The following is a 13,690-nucleotide window of genomic DNA, read 5'->3' as shown; positions in this document are numbered from 1 at the left end:
GAAATGTGCAAGAGGTCTGGTCTAAAGGCCAATCAGAGACAATGAAGGATTGGAAAGTGAGGAGGAAGAAGAAAAAGAAGAGAAAGAAGAAAAAGAAGGAAAGGAGGAAGAAGAAGAAGCTGAAGTTTCGGGCAATGTGAAGGAAGAACCTCAGAAAACTCCAAGAAGGGAAAAACTTCCCTTTAAGAGAGCTCCTGCAAAGAGTGGACGAAGGCAGTTCCTAGTCGAGACAACTGACATGACTCAATGTCAAACTATGTTCGGTCTCGGAGCAGACCTTCTAGCCACTCAAGTGCAAGCCTTAGAAGACACAGTTGGAAGGGAGCTGCAATCTCTGAAAGAAGCCAGCTTGCTCATTAACAAAGAAAAGGTGGCCCTGCAGAATGAACTTGACCAGATAAAAAATGCTGGACCACTGCCTCTGAAAAGGAAGATTGAGGAAGGAGAAGGATCCTCAACCTTGCAAAACACGGTGAAAGACCTGGTGAAAGCAGTAGAGATGATGAACAAGAAAATGGAAGAAAGGGAGCAAGCCCACGAAAAAAACAGAAAAGACTGGAAGGAGGAGATCGGGCTCTTGAAAGATGAATTGATGAAGAACAAAGAGGAGGAAATTCAACTCCGATTGTACTACAGAGCTCGGGATCAAATCTTCGCCAGTAACTGGGGAGAAAAATTCAAGGGACAAACTCCATATCCACCGTTTCCAAATGTCTTCCCTCCAGAAGCAATAACAAATGCTCCGTTTAGCGGAGCAAGACAAGAAACTGGAGAGCATTAAGGGTCGCTACGGTGACCCCAGGTTCATTCGTTCCCTATCCTTTTTAACTTGTTTAAATCTGTTGGAATGAATGCCTGAAAGTTTTGTGGTGGAATGTTACTGACTTTGCTCTTAGATAAATGACTTCTGTGGTGTACCAGGGATTCGCCACCCTGTTTTACTTTTTTATAAAAATATTGTTTTTAATTTTTGCTAAGTTTACCGTCCTAAGTGTCCTGATCTACTCAATGATTCTTTTTGCCCAGGATTTTGCTCCTTGAGATGCCCTAAAGAGTTTACAGTTTCTAACAAAGCAACATAGGGCATCACTCTGATTTGGAGCAACACCATGCACAAAAAGCAGCACTCCAAAAATCGGACACTCTGTTATTCAGTGGACTTATTGAGTTACCAAGGAAAGAACTTCAGGCTGTTTAAATAAATTACTCTGCCCCTGGTTTAAAAAAAAAAAAAAGGGGTCAGCTCCTCTGCTCCAAAAATTTCGCTCAAAGAGCTCAAGTCATCAAGGTGAGAGCAAGAGCCGCTCAAAGAGCATGCTGTTGAAGGTCAGCCTTATGCAAAGACAAGGGTAATTGACTTCCAGTTAAAAGACCTGAAAAGAAAGAAATAGAGAAGGGAGCTAAGAAGTAAGAGAAGAAATCAAGCCAAAAAGTTCAATCCGGAAGCAACTCTGTGGGAAACTGACTAAAAGAGTGGAAGAGGTCACACACACAATGAAGCTGGTGAAACTCACAAGTCAGATGAGTGCTCTAATGAAGCGATGGAAGGAGTTAAGTTAACTCTTCATCGATAATCTCAAGGAGCATTAGCCTGCCACAAGAAGACTGTTGGTTGTGAAGGATTACTCGGGACGAGTAATATCTAGTTTTGGGGTGTTGATGGTCCTCAAGAGTTGAGGCCCATTAAGTGTAAATTGTTCCACAAAACCCATGTTTTGGTTATAAATCACTCCCTTCAACCTTCTTCTTTCCATATAGAGCAACTGTTTTGAATAGTGGACCAGAGCAATACCGAAAGTGGGAGTTAAGGTAGACCTGGAGCAAATTTAACATTATCTTTTTCATATGACTATTGGGTTAGTTTGCTTTGTTCAGGACACCTAAGGCCCATCAGAAGGAACCACAAAATGAAGAGAGGAGAAGGAGTGTTGCGCAGAAAGAAAAAAAAAGCCTGTTGTAGTACAACAGCAATCAAAGGAAGCAATGTGAAGCCGCCACGTCAGCCACAACAGAGAAGGTGGAGGTGCTACCTCTGCTACAGTACGAAAGCAAAGAAGCTGAGCAATCAAAAGCCGCCACGTCAGCTGCAGCAGAAGGAGTGGAGGTGCCTCCCTGAATCCGATACTCCCACTCACAAAGGGAGCCAAAAGCAAGGGGGACCACTTCCATTTAAGGCCAAGCTGGCAAAAAGCAAGGCTACCATTGGAGAGGATTTCTATTCGGAGCTGAGCTGGCAAGAAGCAAAGCTACCATTGGAGAGGATTTAAACAAAGCAAGACCCTTGATGAAAGGAACAATGAAGATCAAATGAAGAACCCTATAAAAGGAACAAGCAATCCTCATAAAGAAAATCATCAGCGCCCATCCTAGGACTCGTCATCTCTTTGTTTTCTTTTTGTAAAAATGCTCACTAGGAGCTAACTTCCTCTAAGTAGGTGAGGGTTCCATAGAAGTAATCCCTTTTGTCTTAGGATAACTTTGTAAGGAACACATATTTTATAAATGAATTTTGAGTTGCTCTTTGGTTTAATTTATTGATTTTGTGAAACCCTTTGGGCTGGCAACCTCATCCCGGGACCACTCGGTTGATGAAACACTGACAAGGGCGTGTGGAGCATTCTCAAGATCCTGGGGTAGTTTAGCCTGAAGAAAGGAGGGAGAAACACCTGGAATGGGGAGCACTGCCATGTGAATCCATGCTCTTTTGAGAAGGCAGCATGGTTTCCTTGCATATAACTCCAAGTACTATGGAGTAACGTGGAGAGTAAGGCCTTACCCTCTGCTTACCTATAGCAAAACAAGGGAAGGAGCAAAATCCACTTGTAAAATATGCTACCAAGCAGGGTTAACCAAAGGGATGAAAACATGGAACCCGTAACACCTACTTGACTTTTTCTGAAATTAATCTTAACTCAAACTTCTATCACAACCTTTTCCTCACGATAACTGAACTGTGTTTTACCTCTAGACAATAAATCTTTCATGAATTTAGCATAGTTAGGCATGTTAGCAAGAGCTTCAGTAAATGGAATATTAATATGCAATTTTTTAAATATATCTAAAAACCTGGCATACTGTTGCTTATGTGCTTGCTGTTTGAGCTTCATAGGATATAGAGGTTTCTCAAAGCGAGAAAAATCCATCGGTTGCTTTGGAGCTTCAACAGCTTTCTCATTTGCTTCTTCTTGCTCACTGACAGGTGCTTGTACTTCTTTCTCATGCTCTAGCTCAGTTGTTGGCTCATTAACTTTCTTTGGCTGAACCGATTTTGGCTTTTCTTAAGGAGTGATCACAATTCCACTCCTAGTCACAATGGACTTGCAGTCCTCCTTTGGATTCACAATTGTATCACTTGGGAACTGTCCTTGAGACCTTTCAGCCAACTTCCTAGACAACTGGCCTATCTGACTCTCCAAGTTTCAGATGGAAGCATCCTGGTTCTTGTGGTAGGCTCTGGTCTCTTTTATGTGATCATTAGTAGTTTTGGCAAGTTGTATCATCGCTTTCTCCAACTCAGATGGCCCTTTTGTGGCAGAGGAGGATGTTGCAGATAGTTGTTGGATTTATAATCCAGGCCGCTCCCTTGCTTCCTTTCCCTTGGCCGCCCTTCTGATTCCTTTGGTAACCTTGAGTATTTTGTGGATGCCTTGGATCATACCAAATTCCATTGACCTGGAATGATTCAACTCTATTGAGTGTAAGGCACTTATTAGTATCATGCGGCTCCTTACAATACTCACAGTCAAATACATCTACCTTGGATGTTGAGAGCTGCATCTTGTCGAGCTTGGCATTCAAACTGGCCAACAGTTGTGAAATCACCTTTTGCTCAACTAATGAGGCGTCAATGTTCCCCAGTTGTAAAATTCCCTTCTTGGGTTGAGCTGACTGAACTGGAGGAACTACCGTAGAAGCTTTATCGTTCCGTGCTAGGTAAGCAATCAATTCTAGGGTTTCAGCTGCTGTCTTCTTTTCGATGGTTCCACCGGCTGCTTCATTGACAACCATCCTGGTTTCTGGTGTCATCCCATTATAGAAGACTCTGACTTTCTTCTCATCTGGGAAGTCATATTGAGGGCATTTTCTGATCAACTCCTGGAATCTCATCCAGGCTGCACAGAGCGTCTCTCCCGGCTGCTGAATGAAGTTGGTGATTTCGTTCACCAGCTTGTTGTACTTTTCCCGCGAAAAATGCTCAGCAAAGAATTTAGCTACTAGATCATCCCATGTTCGGATACTGTTAGGAGCTTGTCGGTCTAGCCAACTGAGGGATTTTCCGGTCAAAGCAAAGGGAAACAGCCTGAGTCTGATGGCATCGTCAGACACCCCATGATGCTTGGTTGTGTCACAGATTCTCAGAAATCTATCCATGAAGTCGTAAGGATCTTCGTAATCCTCTCGGCCAAAAGGGTTCTTCTACACCAGGTTAATCAGAGACGGGTTGATGTCAAAATTGTTGGCCTCTATCTGTGGCCGGACGACACTCTAGTTCGGCCTTGTGAACATAGGAGCCAGAATTGACTCCATCAACTCCGCTGCAGGTGGTGGATGAGGCAGAGGTTGATTATTAGCTGCCATCACTAATTCTTTGTGTTGCTTTGAACCTGAAGATTCTTCTTGCTTTCTTTGCTTGGCTTGCTTCCGATTTTTCTTTGCAGTTTTCTTGATTTCTGGATCAAACTGTAAAGAATCTCGATGAACTTTACCTCGCATAAACTGTAGCAAAAAGGTTAGTAACAAAACAGAATCCAATCATGAAATTCAAAAGTTAAAAATAAATTAGGCGTAGTCAATCCCTGGCAACGGCGCCAAAAACTTGTTGCGTAAAATCGGCAAGTGCACCGATTGTACCAAGTAATAAAAAGTGAGTAAGAATATCGTCCCACGAGGATTGAGGCACCAGGTTTAATTTTAACTATTCCTTTCTCAATTGGATGAACAAAAGTTAATTTGTGAAGTAATTGTGTTGTGACAATTGTGAACTATTCAATATTTCGTGAACAATTCAAAGAGAAGTTGAAAACTTAAAGTAAAAGGGGTTGAGATTTGAGAAAATATTGTAAAGAAAACTATTGCAGTAAAGGACGCCAACACCTTTCCGATCCCCACCTTGTAATATTGATTAATTTTTATATTTAATTACCCAATTGATCAAACAATTCACCATATATAATTAATTAGTTAAGCCCTAATCCCTTAGTGATCTTAACCTTATTAACCCTATTGGAATCCTAATCCCTTAGAAATCCCTTTTCAAGTTAATCTTTAAGCCCAGTGAATTTTCCACGTTTGCAGTTCATATAGCCTATCCCTAGTGCATACATGAACAGTTATCTTACCCTTTGTCAGGAATTAGAATCCCAATATTCCTATTGAAAACCCTCACCCTCGCAATCCTAATAGAGTCGCGAATTCTAAAAGAATTATGGATGAAGAACAGAGTAAAATAAATTCAATTGAAATAATTAACCATAAACTTAACCAAAATACAAGGGGTTCACATCAAGGGTTGTGACCCTTACCACAATATAAAAAACTAGCCAGACATATTAATGTCTGATAAAACAAAATATTCAAAAGAATTCAAAAAACTAAAATTAACCGGAAAGAATGGAAGAAGAAATCTTGATTCTTCAGGCACCGAAAGCTCGCTCTGATTCCTGTTGCTCGCAATTTCTCCCGTGCAAAAGTGTGTTTTTCTCTTGAGGTCTGAGTCTCTATTTATAGAGTCTTTGACCTGGTGGAGAATCTTGATCTAATCTTTTCTGCATCTCACTATAATCTTGTCTCTGATTTAAAAAGGATTTAATGATGATTGTCTGCACCTCCCACGCCACTAGCGTGGTTACCACGCTGTGAGCGTGGGAGTTTTTCTTTATAATCCTGGAGCACCACGCAACTAACGTGGTTTCCACGCTGCAAGCATGGGCTTTTTGAGGGTCTAGCGCTACTGCGTGGTTCCCACGCCAGTAGCGTGGTAGCTTCTGCCTGAAAGGCTCCCTTCACGCTATGAGCGTCATATAGTTTAACTTTTCCTCTTTAGCTCCAATTTGTCTGTTTTTCCTACGAAATCAACACAAAATCAGTATGCAATCTCTGATTAAGATTTTTACAAATCAACAGTGATTATTGTCCTTTTTGCTTAAGATTTAATTAACATTCTTTCTCTTTTTGCTTTAGATTTCCTTATATGTTGAACGCATATCAGCTGCATCCCTTATGTTTTGAGTAGGTTGCAGACGTGCGTAATGCCTACATTTTTCTCTGGCCAATTGAACCGTATTTGCATACATCACATGATATATACTGCATTATATGATTTTATGAGAATTAAACTGTTCTGCCATATTTAAACTATTTTATTATTATTATGCTGAGAAGTAAACTTGGGGCGGAGTGATCCTTTAAGAACCCCAGTTTATTGAGATTTGTCAAAATCTCACCCCATGTGGGGCACATTTTAGAGGTACTGAGATTGTTGATGTTGATGCATCTAGTGGCAAGAGGTCGACATTGAGATTGTAGCATGACATAAAACTTGCATAGCTATCATTTGATATTTATGTATATTAGATATGACTGTTATTTGGATACATTATGATATGTTTATATTTGATGTGAGCATAGGGGTTGTCTATGCCATTATGTCTATATTGAGTCATTTACTTTTGTTGGAGGATATGTATAAGTTTATGTATTGTAGGCAATCGAATTACTTTGGTTAGTTGATGTTGTGACATATAAACTATGTTTATAGAATTAGTACTTAAGATCTTGAAATGGCTTAGATTATGTAGGATATACAAATGGAGGTTCAATAGGTGTTGTATGAGATCTATAAAGAATATTGAAATGTGTAAGTAAGCATATATGTAATTTGTAAGTAAGAAAGTTGAACAAATCATGTATGATATGCAATTAACTTGACATGCAAGTAATGATTACACTTAATAAAGAATGGAAAAAAGTTTATCCACATTTTAATGAGTTTAGCTTCCTCATTTATTTAATTAATTAGCTGCACTTAATACCATTTTGATGTTAACAAACTGGATGCATATAGGGTGTTACAGGTAACTTGTATTTTTTTTTATTTCTTAACTTGTGCTCAATATAGGGCTGGCAATATGGGCCAGCCCGCCCCGGCCCGCCACTAGCCCGCCCAAAATGGGCTGGCCCGCCCCGGCCCGTTTTGACAAAATGGGTTGAAAGGAGTAACCCGGCCCGTTTTATGAGTGGGCTGGCGGGCTACGGGCCAGCCCGCCTAAAATAAAAAAAGAATATAAAATAAAATACAAAAACTTAAATTCTGCATAAAATCACATAAAAAAATCTGCATAAAAGCATACAAAAATCTGCATAAAATCCTAATGTGCTTATGAAACCAAGAAGATCAGTGTTTAATAATCTGCATATAAATATGTATCTTTCATTCCAAAAATAATAATAAAAAAATAAAATCATATCAGGATAAAATAGAGTAACAAAACAAGTAACAAAGTGTTGTATGAGCAGTCCACAACAATTCAAAAAAGCCACTTGCATGCAGAGAAATCTAAGATACGGAGCTACATAACAATTGGGTAACCTAAAAAAAAAAAAAAAGGACTTGGCGGGCTGACCCATATGGGCTGGCGGGTTTGGCGGGCTGGTGGGTTGAAAAACTCAACCCAGCCCGCCCCATTTGGCAGGCGGGGCGGGCCAGCCCGGCGGGCTCAGCCCATTTTGCCGGCCCTAGCTCAATATAATTACCGTACAATAATATATAAAACAAAATCACATTTCAAAGCGTTTAATTAACACAATCAAGAAAAAATATTTAAATAAATTTAAAAAAGAAAAAAAATAAATATTACTGTATAATATTTGACTCTTAGATTTAAAATATAATGAAAAAAATATTAATGAATTCCATTTAGAAAAAAATAATTGTGGTATCAATATGCAATAAATACAGAGACACAATCATAAAAGAAATATATGCAAATAAAATAAAAAATCAACTTCTTAACAGTATATATATATATATATATATATATATATATATATATATATATATATATATATGATAGGTTATTTTACCTATCTTTGTCTATCACTCCTCAACACCGTTAGATCAGAATCTAAAGAGGAGAAAGAAAGATAAATGTTAATTAAGATTATTTATGCCTGCACACTTAGGGGCAGGGGGTTCGGTGGCAGCGCCCATTTAAAATTTTTTAAAGAAAATTTTAAATGTATTAAAAAACAAAAGAGTATAAACAAGAAAAGAAAAGAAAATTTTAACTTTACATAAAAAATAATAATCAAGAGCCAACGAAACTATTGTGAAAAAACTATTTTAACTTTAAATAGATTAGGTTAGGCTAGGCTTTGATTTAAATTGGCAGGCCTGTACGAAAAAAACTTACGTCTGGCCTGACCTATTAGCCTGTTTTGGCCTCAAATTATAAGTCTGACCTGACCTATATTTAAAAATTAAAAGCCTTGGCCTAGACCTGTTGACCTGTTTAAGCCTATTAAACATTCAACAATTAAAAAAATTACTAAAATGATATTACTTTATTATTAAAAATTATTAAAATAATCATCTTATTTAAAATAAATAATATGATATAGGTCGGCCTATAGGCTTATAGGCTCAACATGTACAAAAAAGCCTATGACCTGCTTTCTAAATAATTTTTCTTAAAAGCCTAGTCTTGTTCTATTTGACTATTTGTAATAGACCAAGTTTGGCCTAATATAGGCTAGGCCGTAGGCCCCTGTAGGCCAGCCTAGCCCATTTACACTGCTAGTTACAGTATAACAATTACAAAAGCATTCTTCATTTTTTCATTCCTTGAAAATATTGCACTATATCTACGTTATCAATCTTATTAAATATTATTGAATATTTGTTATACCCCAATTGTTTAATTGATTTAAAATATGTTTTGATGATTACAATCAATTTAATGTTAATTTAATTGATAATATTTTATTGTCTTGAAATTACTAATGAACTGATCGTTTGAGATTTCAGAATAATATTTATTCTGATTTGAAATAGTATTCAGAATAATTGAAGATTGCATGAAGATTGGAGAAGATATGGAAGATATCATGAAGACAGAAAAAAGCATGGGATCAATATTCAAGATAATTAAAGATTGCATGCAGATTGGAGAAGATATGGAAGATATCATGAAGATATATAAAAGCATGGAATCAAGTAAAGATTGGGAAAGATTTTATCTTTTTAGATTTCATCTAAGAGAAATAAAATATTATTTGCCAAAGATTTGATTAGGATTGCATTGCATAATAGATTAAGATGTGATTATTATAAATAGGGCTCATGGCATATTATTTCAGAGTGGAGAAAATACAAGAGAGAGAAGAGAGAAGGATATACAAGAAAGAAAAGAGAGAAATAGATTTTCAAGATTAGGATTCTTTCTTGTGCATCAATTGAAGAGCGTTCTCAAGAACATTCATTCATACATTCATCCTTTGGCAAAGTGAATATTTCTCCATAGGAATTCAGATTACCTATCTGCTTAAGGAAAAGAAGCATTGAGATAAATCACTTTAATTATAATTTTCTTCTTGACATTTTTTAAGGTCTGTACTGGGAAACTTGGATTCCAGTTCTTGTGCTGGGAAACTGGAATACCAGCATGTCTCTTTTTCTTGGAAATTGAGAGTACGTTGAGAACCCTTGTGTGATAGAGTTTCAGAATCCTAAAGGGTTAAGGTTTCTGTAACATCCCACATAATTAGGGAGTTATATAAATTGCAATTAGGAATGTGGAAGCATGCCTCGAATTCGAATTCTATATATATTTAGGGTGGAATTACTTTAAATTAGGAAAATTGTTTTAAGTACAATTATGGGTGAGTATGTATCTTAGGAATTCGAAACCCTAGTTAAAAAGGTAGAATTAATTTTAATTACAATATATATAAAAATCTTAGTTACTATTTAGTAGATTACATAAAATGATGTTCATTAGGTGAGGAAATTAGACCCCATCTATCCCCTATAGGCTCCGGCCCAAATGCTTTGGGGGAAGGCCAAGTCAGCCCAAAACTCTTAGCTAATCCTTTAACATATCTCTATGAAATCTGAATGCATGTCTCCTCATTGGTCAAAATCTGAATGCATGTCTTCTCATTGGTCAAAGCCACACACACACACTTCCTTCTCACCACTTCAGTCGTGTGCGCATTACAAGGGGAGAAAACAATTGCATTCTGCTCATTTGTTAAAAATACAATCAGCCTCACTTTAGTCTCTTTCTCTCCAAGCGCATAACAAAGAACCAACCCAAGAACTGATTGTTCATCCTTAATTCCGAATCACACTTAGCTCCCCTCATTCCCTCCTCACAGCCTCAAGCCTCAAGGAAGGACACAAAGGAGAACCATGCTGGCATCTCTTTCCCCATCATCTTCCCCACAAACCGTGAGCCCATAGGAAGATAACAAAACACCTAAACACTTTCCCCTCTCCTTTCCTTGTTTAGCCGAAGATCAATCCTAAGGAGGTGAGGTATTTTCTTTATCTCTTTATTCATCACTACACAAATCGGTTCTGAGTGTTCTTCTTTCCATTGCATGCAGCTGAAACCGAGATTTTAGAGCATAGGAAGGTTGAGGGGGGCTGCTCATCACTTGGTTGCTATTTCCTTGGCTGATTGGTGAACATTTTGGGTACACACAAGGAGGTATGAGTCGAACCCCAAGCTTTTGTTTTCCCCTCTGTTTGGCCGCTGCATGTAGTCAAAGAGGATGTATTTTTTTCCATTCCTCTTCCCTTGCTTCTGTCCATCCGAACATCCATGAATTTGGTACATGCAAACCGAAACTGATATTTTTGTGAGCTTGGAAAATAGCTCCCTTTAGCGTTGATAGACTGGTCTTTGGGATTAGAAAAGATTGTTAGCTTTGCATGTGTTGTGAATGATGAAGAGAGCAAGCTAAATGCCTAATTAGCGCATGCTGGACTTAGATGGGTGATGTTATGTTAAAAAAAAAAATTGGAAGCCCCTAATTAATGACCCCATAAACCGAACCTGCATGCTTGAGAAGCTTTGATTTTGTTTCTTGTTAACAATTGGTAAAACTAAATCTTAAGTCAGAAAATTTATCTAGTTTAGGGACCATAAAATCCGATTGTAAACCAAACATTAAGAGGGATAGAAATTTTATGTAATAGGATGTCACAAAATAAAGTTTTGACTTGTTATACGTTTATATAGGTGCGCAAACCCCTAAGAGAGTGGATTGAATTGGTGTTACAATTGGTTTAAAACTTGGACACATCAAGGTAAGTGTAGGTGGTTCAACCTTTTGTGACTATTAGTTTAGTGCTTGGATTTGTGAATTGTTGCTCATGTGTCCCTATATATATATATATATATATATATATATATATATATATATATATATATATATATGTATTCTGTTGGAAAATATTTGTAAACCACTTCTGAATTTGGACTCATTGGAATTCTGTTTTGGAGACACATTTTATTCGAAATTTTGGGTGTCATAATCCATGAGAACTATGGTATTCTAATTCTGATTTTTGTTCTGCTCATGTACATCATAAATCCGCATTTTTCATGTGTGTGCGAAGCAAATCATAGCATAACATGCATCCTTATACATGTTGTTTGGAAAATTGAAAATTTTGAAAGGAAGCATATGGTTGAGCATTCATCATATACGCATCCCTCAGGTACCAGGGAGAAGGAACCGTGGCTCAGTTCGCATAGGTCTCAATTGGAATTCCCCTCTGTTAGGGCCAAATGGAATCTCTGTTGAGTTAGTTAGTATGTGCACAGTAGTGCTATGAAGATACATTATTCTAGAGTTATATACGCATTCTGTTGCATTTTAGTATCTGTTCGGATTAATTGATGATGCGGCTGTTTTGGAAATTCGGTATCTAGACTAATATTGTTGCACTATTGGTTTTTCTGCCACACTACTGGGATTTTTTCTCACCCCTTTTAGGGCTCAATTTTTATAAAATTGCAGGAGGACGAAGAAGCATTTGATGACGTATTTGTTTGGGATATATTCTGTTGAGTGCTGCTATTTGAAAACCTTGTTGTTTATTCGCTGTTTCTATTGATTGTGTATTGAATATTCGACGTTGATGTAGTATTTTGGAGAGTAGCAAGTTATAATTCGTATTCTGTTTTGAAACATGTTGTAGACTGACTTTTATATTTTTCCTGAACTTATGTAATTCTGGTATTTAATTTGCCCAAACGATTTCTCCTGTTTTAAATTCGGATTTTTGAACTGTTTTAGCAAGCATCTTGCGAGTTCTGTTTCTAGGGCCACAGACCTCCGAATGAGATATAATTTATATGTACGTAAAGCCCCAGATGTCTACTTTCCTTGTGTCAAAGAAAATCTTCAAAAGCTGTTAAATTCGATTTTTTATGATTTTTGCAAGATAGGCAGGTTTTCAGGAACAAACTTCAATTTCAGCAAGCAATGTGTTTTATAAAATTTCCAGCTGTTCCTATGTGAAACCCGATTTCAATACATGTTTTATCACTCGACTAAAATATACATCTCTTTAATTGAATACATTAACGTTGTGACTCTAATCGGTTTAGCAGACATCTCTCTTGGATGCATACAGGGGAGGGTATCACAGTTTCGTACTGAAAAATTAGGATACCAGTTTGGGAATTTGTGTAAGGGGTAGACTAGGAAACTAAGATACTAGAGAACTCTTTGTACACAAGTTTTATAGTGGAGTTGCCCGTCGAATTTCAGTATTCGAGTTTAGGGCCCGTGGTTTTTCTTCCCTTTTGGGTTTTCCACGTAAAAACTTTTGTGTTAATATCTCTCTATCCTTATCTTGATTTATTGCTTTGAGTTAATTTTAATTAGCAAATTATTTTTATAAAACTCAATTCACCCCCCCCCCCCCCCCCCCCCCCCCCCCCCCCCCATCTTATGTTCATCTGGGACCAACAAATATATCAAGTTCAACATAAGGGGTTGGTTGGGTTGGACTTATCTTTACCTTTTTCATTTCAATCTTCCTATTTCATTTTGTTTTTCACTTGACCTGAATCACCCATTCCCTGTGAGAAATAATAATAATTCCCCAACTTTGTGTCTGCACGTGCAAACAATTGAAACAACATGGTTCCGCCGCTATCTCCGGCCACCCCAAAATTACGTCATTTAGGGTTTAGGAAAATTAATGAATAGTGTTTTGGTAAAATTAATGTAATAAATAAACAAATACAAATACTAAAACACTCTTCATTAATTCTCCTAACACTCAAAATGACGTAATTTTGGAACAGCTGGAGATAAGATTACCTCAAGTGATTTGAGAAATATTTTTCTATATATATATGTGTGTGTGCATCCACTTTATCAAATAACTATTTTTTTTTTTTTGGTAAATAAATAACTTATTTTTAATACTAATGAGTTTATTAATTATTTTGGAATATTTGTATAAATATTGCGACATGCACGTTAACATCCGGCCTAAAAGCTTAGTTAATTAATAAATTAGAATTGATAACTATTTTTATTATTTTTATCAAACAAATAATTTGAAAGTAGTTTTGAATAACTATTTCAAATCATCTAAAAACATCAACCTATTAAAAGGCCACACGGCACCCAAAGAAAGCCTATAATTTTTCATTATACAAAT

General features: G+C 37.1%; 1 non-coding gene across 1 annotated transcript; it reads left to right on the top strand.

The window, feature by feature from the left end:
* Window positions 1–4,063: 4,063 nt before the first annotated feature.
* Window positions 4,064–4,170, top strand: LOC133308664 (small nucleolar RNA R71). Its single transcript, XR_009751198.1, has one exon. It is a non-coding gene; the product is annotated as a small nucleolar RNA R71 (small nucleolar RNA).
* Window positions 4,171–13,690: the final 9,520 nt, after the last annotated feature.

Source organism: Gastrolobium bilobum, unplaced genomic scaffold, assembly GCF_033153095.1.
Source record: "Gastrolobium bilobum isolate Gb01-03AN ecotype WA unplaced genomic scaffold, APGP_CSIRO_Gbil_v1 utg8724, whole genome shotgun sequence".
Classification (NCBI taxonomy): domain Eukaryota; kingdom Viridiplantae; phylum Streptophyta; class Magnoliopsida; order Fabales; family Fabaceae; genus Gastrolobium; species Gastrolobium bilobum.
This window is presented reverse-complemented; position numbering and strand designations above follow the sequence as displayed.